This window comes from Adiantum capillus-veneris, chromosome 2, assembly GCF_014529385.1.
Source record: "Adiantum capillus-veneris isolate H3 chromosome 2, ASM1452938v2, whole genome shotgun sequence".
NCBI lineage: Eukaryota > Viridiplantae > Streptophyta > Polypodiopsida > Polypodiales > Pteridaceae > Adiantum > Adiantum capillus-veneris.
Window position 1 is genome coordinate 12,476,985 of NC_140932.1, and position 6,028 is coordinate 12,483,012.

At 45.7% G+C, this 6,028-nt stretch overlaps 1 pseudogene; it reads left to right on the forward strand.

Annotated features, from left to right (window-relative positions):
- Positions 1 to 2,104: 2,104 nt before the first annotated feature.
- Positions 2,105 to 3,405, forward strand: LOC147462380 (uncharacterized; annotated as a pseudogene).
- The last annotated feature ends 2,623 nt before the right edge of the window (positions 3,406 to 6,028 follow it).

Consider the following 6,028-nt stretch of genomic DNA (forward strand, 5'->3'; position numbering starts at 1 on the left):
TGTCGAAACGGCTAATTGTCGTTTCTTGAGACCGATCCCAAACCGATACCGAAACGTCGAGAAGAACCGCTAAAGTCGAGCCGGTAAATCAGTGTTGTAAACTGACGCCAATAGCTAGTGCTCAAAGCCGTGGAGGAGAAACGCAAAAATAGTTGTCAAATCAGTGTCGAAAACTGATGCCGATGTCGCTTCCCACAGCTGGGCGGAAGTCTCCAATGCCGAAGAGAACGCCGAGGAAATGAGCCGATGCCGAGTACTCTCAGCTTACTCGTCGCCTGTAATCGAACACAATCTGTCTACTCTCACAGCTCACTCACTCTTGCGCTCACTCACTCTCACTCTATCTCCAAGTTGGGGGTGTGTTCGCCAATATTGGGTTCGGTCGAAAAACTTATAAGCTCTCTCTTTCCTGGGGTGAGAGAGTCGGGGTGAGATAGGAGACAGGGTGGTGGAGGGGGTTTGTCGAGAACCTTGTGGGAGCTTATCTCGATTATCTTTGTCGGATCTGGAGAGCTTCACGAGCAAGGTCAATGTGGGAGCCAATTGTTAAGTATGGAGCCTGATTTACCCTTGTGATTTTCTGTGGTAAAAGCGCACATTTGTAAGGCCCCCATTATGAGGAGAAGCCATCGTGCGTGAAGGAAAATCACTCACCAGAAACCAAATTTTTCACGGACAAGAATCAGGGGCAACTTTAGAGGCCTCGGGGGCAGAGTCCCTCGAGACTTTTTTTTCGCCGGAATATTCCTTTTCGTCGGAATATTATGGCCGGACGGCGGTCGGAAAGTGGTCGGAAAACAGGTCGGTTGACCGGTGGTCGGAAGTCAATGGCCGGTGGCCGAATTCAAAAGCGGCCTTGTCTTCTCAAGGGCGGCCACACATGGGCGGATTGGAGGGTCCGATTTGGACTTATTCGCACAAGGGAGGCTACACATGGCTGTCTCTCATAAGAGAGGGCAGCCCTTTTGGCCTATAAAAGGAGGCCATTTCTACACACATTTCATAGTGTGAAGTTGATGCAACAAGGTGAGTGTGAGGTGGTGCGAGTGAAGCAAGGCGGGAGCTCTATCAAGGGTTTAATCCCTTTGTAAACTACTTCTTCTTTTGAAGTACTAAAGCCATTGAGTGGCTGCTTTCTCATGGACGTACCCCACATTGGGTGAACCACGTATATCGTGTGTACTCTCTCTCTCTCTCTACTCTATAATCTCTTGTGTGTGAAATCTATCTCTCTCCATTAAGTAATCTACTCAAAAATCTATTTAGCTACGTCTTATTTTCTAACACCAATTGTGGGGGAGTATAATGTTAGATGATCTATTGTCCTACTCTGCCTTCGCTCATTGAGGCTGGATTCAGACTACGCGGCAGCACAACGCAGACCTTTTGCTGCAGCAAATAGAGAAATGCCCTGTCAGCGAACCTGTTCACAGTGGATGACGACAGTGCTCGCTTTTGGTTGCCAACACAGGGAAGGTCGTTGCCTCATCTCTTCCGACCCCTGCCCCCTCGCCCATGGCGCTTCCACCCTCCACGTAGGAAAGAGGGTCGTCCTGCCAACATTCACAAGGCTTTGCCCTTTCCCAAAATAGTCAACCCCCCACCCCCCTCCTAAAAAAAATAAAAACGGCTCTCCAAAATGTGTGCAACGTTCACAAAACACCCCCCCCCCCCTTCCACTCCTTACAAAATGGCAAATTTTATAGCCTTTCAAGCTCTGTCACATTAACACAGAGATCAAGGAGGTCATCATGTCCTTTCACATTTGAGGTGCATGTACAGAGTAAGCCTCTCCCTTTTACATTTGAGGGCCTCTTGATGCAATCTCAAGGCCATGCTCATTTACATTTGAGGGCTTTTCATGAATAATGAGTTATCTTAAAATTCAAAGTTTATTTCACATGTTGTTTATTTTTTATGCTCGTTGATGTACCAACTTTTTTTAAATGGCGTTCTTGTAGGGTTGAAGCGTTAAGAGAGCGACGGCGGTGCAAATCAATTCATCAAGGTCGCTATGAGTTCTACGATTTGCACTTTCATGCATTGATCTCAACTTTGTGTGCACGCCTTTAACATTGTTTTTTTTTTTTGCATTGTACGTACCATGGATTCCAACCCAAATCAATTTTTCGACTCCCAATGGGAAGACGACGACCCTATTCTCTCCCAACCTCCATTTTCTCAATCCACTTTCTACCAAGCCATGATGAATTCTCCCTCCATCTCTCCTAATTCTCCCTTTTTGTTTAGACCCCCAAATTATGGATCTCAAATTCCACCACCTCATCCCTCTCCTACTCTAAATGATCATAGCCCACATTCTCCTATGGCTACACATCCTTCTCATCCCTAACCCTCTTTGAGTGTCACTAGTCCTAACTCCAATATGGATGCCGCCCCCGATCATGTGTTGTCCACTCCATCACCCAACCCTACCCCTAATGCCATGCGAGCTTCTCAACCCAAGGCAAGCCGTGCCAAATCAACGAAGAGGAAATAAGCCACCAATGAAGAGGTTGTGTTACAAAACCAAACCGCAATAAAGAATCCCAAAGCCTCGAAGAAGAAGAGCACCATCGACTTGGGAGACGATGACGACGGCGACAACAAGAAAAGCAAGTGGAAAGGTTGGTGGATTGACCAACTCATTCATATCCGGGGGCCATGAATGAGGAGTTCAAGTGGACAGATTGGTGGGTTGACCAACTCATTCATATCCGGGGGGCATGAATGAGAAGTTCAATAATCCCAGGAAGCAAGGGATCAATTTATGGGCAAAGGTGGCTACTAAACTAGCCGCCAGTTACCCTGACTTTGATAAAGATAGTGAAAGTTGCCGCAAAAAGTGGCAAGCAGTATTGCAACAATTCCGTCAGGACAAAGCCCATAACTCAATTTCTGGTAGTGATAGGAGGCATATATGCAAATGGTTTGACATAGATGGATGAATACTACCACGCCAGAGCCACTGTTACTCCTGTTAGTCACGCATCTTCATCCACAATGGAGGATGTTACCCCAACAAATGGTGACACCTTAGAAGAAAACCCCTCTCCAAATCAAGAGAAGACCCAACCCACTCTGTCCTCTACCCGTAAAGTCGCTCCGAAGTACGAGGAGTCCTTGGCCGAGATGTTCGGTACAGGGAAACTTCTCTTGGAGCATCTCAAGGAGACCGCTAGCCAGAATATTGCCTTGGAGAAGGAGAGGCTCAATATACTAGTTGCAATGCGCATGACTATGAGTGATTTTTTGAAGGAGTCTAGTGGGGGTGACAACTAGTTTTTTCACAGCTTCTATGTGTTTTCACTGTTTGGTTGTAATTTGTCAAAGCTTTCAAAGCTTTCAGATTTTATTTTTGTGCTTCCAAAGTGTATGAAAATATTTCCAGCTTTCAAAGTATGATAAAAATGCTGTAAATTAAAGTGGACCATGTGCTAAATATCTTGCATCATTTCAACGTGTTCACAGAATTCAATGGCCATATCCAAGGAAATGGCTCTCTATTGTGCATGGTTGTGTTCTTTAGCCATTTATAAATTGCTAAAGGAACCCATCTTTCGCAATAATGAGTCCATGGTGCAAACTTGGTTGCATGTTTGCAAGTGCATGGCACGGTCTATAAGCCTCAAGAAGATCGCCAACCGAAGGAGTGGTCATGAACGACGGCGTGCGTGGGCATACCCTCGTCAACAAGGCTTTGTTCGATGCTTCTCCGAAGTGCTTACAATGCTAGCATGTTCAAGAGGCGTCTGAGGGTCAACAAAGAAACCTTCAATTACCTTTGTGGAAAGATTGCACCCTTCATGTAGAAGAAATCCACAAACTTTCGCAAGGCTGTGCCAATAGAAGATAGAGTAGCAATCGCTCTTACTAGACTTGCACTGGAGATGGTCTCTTGGGCCTCGGTGACACTTATGGATGTGCCAAGAGTACATCTTGTGGAATTGTACTTGATTTTTGCAAGGCAATTGTGAAATATGCCCTTAGGGATTTGTACATCAGATGGCCCACAAGCTCTCGACTTGCGACGTTGGCGCACGAGTTTGAGGCTGCAAGAGGAATCCCCTTTGTTGTTGGTGTGATAGATGGTTCCCACATTCCCATCATTGCACCTAGGGACAACCATGTCGACTACTTCAATCGAAAAGGTTTCCACTCTATTTTGCTGCAACTAACCGTATCTGCTAATTGTTCAATATGGAATTATGATGTTGAATGGGCCGTATCAATGCATGACTCCTTGAATTTCACTAGAAGTGAGCTAGGCCAAAGATGTGCAAAAGGTGAGCTAGGCAACTATTGTCTAGTTGGTGATTGCGCTTATCCGGCACGGCCATATATGCTAGTGCCTTTCAAAGGGTGCAAAGAAGGGATGTCACGCCTCAAGTACTACTGGAATTTCATTCAATCCAATACAAGGATGCATGTTGAAAGAGCGTTTGGAATGTTGAAGGCAAGGTTTAGAATTTTGTTAAAAAGATGTGACATGAATCCACGCTATGTGTCAGATCTTGTAGCAACTTGTCTTGTGCTTCACAACCTTTGTATCCACCATGGAGAATATTTTGATATGGAGTGGGTGCGGGATGCAGAAGCAGAATTGGCGGGTCACGTTGGGCGTGCAACAGAGGATCGAAGAGCAGGTGCTACTTCCATGATGGAGCTTATGGCAACACGGGAAGTCAGAGTAGAGGAGGCTATGGAGCGTGCTCAAGGGAGCGATGAAAGAGGTTCCAACGACCTTGGAGTAGGCTCCGAGAGGCGAGACAGTATTGCAAAGGAAATGTACAAAGAGCAGGCACGGATGAATGTCCAAGATATTTTTAGAAATGAGGGTTTAGAGGAATTAGATTCATCATCATCTTCAAGTTAGAGCTTTTGTAACATATGCGTTCAATATAATAAATCTTATGCTATGGTTTGTACTATGCTTTATTGATGCAAATGCCAAATGCTTCTTCATTTCACTCTGTGTTCCGCCGTCGCCCAATGTTCACACAAGCCGACGGAAGAAAATCGAGTGACTTTTTCTTCCACCCTCTATGTGAAAAAATGGGTGGCGGAAGTGTGCATTATCTAACTCTACCACCCGGAAAAGTAACTTTTGGAGCCTCTCTTCCGCCTCCTCAATGTGAACACAGCCTAATATGTGATTGCGCTTATCCAGCACGGCCATATATGCTAGTGCCTTTCAAACGGTGCTAAGAAGGGCTGTCACCCCTCAAGTACTACTGGAATTTCATTCAATCCAGTACAAGGATGCCAGTTGAAAGAGTGTTTGGAATGTTGAAGGCAAGGTTTAGAATTTTGTTAAAAAGATGTGACATGAATCTACGCTATGTGTCAGATCTTGTAGCAGCTTGTCTTGTGCTTCACAACCTTTGTATCCACCATGGAGAATCTTTTGATATGGAGTGGGTGCGGGGTGCAGAAGCAGAATTGGCGGGTCACGTTGGGCGTGCAACAGAGGATCAAAGCACAGGTGCTACTTCCATGAGGGAGCTTATGACAACACGAGAAGTCGGAGTAGAGGAGGCTATGGAACGTGCTCAAGGGAGCGATGAAAGAGGTTCCAACGACCTTGGAGTAGGCTCCGAGAGGCGAGACAGTATTGCAAAGGCAATGTACAAAGAGCAGGCACGGATGAATGTCCAAGAAATTTTTGGAAATGAGGCTTTAGAGGAATTAGATTCATCATCATCTTCAAGTTAGAGCTTTTGTAACATATGCGTTCAATTTAATAAATTTTATGCTATGGTTTGTACTATGCTTTATTGATGCAAATGCCAAATGCTTCTTCATTTCACCCTGTGTTCCGCCACCGCCGCCGCCCAATGTTCACACAAGCCGGCAGAAGAAAATCGAGTGACTCTTTCTTCCACCCTCTATGTGAACAAATGGGTGGCGGAAGTGTGCATTATCTAACTCTACCACCCGGAAAAGCAACTTTTGGAGCCTCTCTTCCGCCTCCTCAATGTGAACCCAGCCTGAGAGTGTGTGTGAGTGCAGCGTGCACCACCACCAT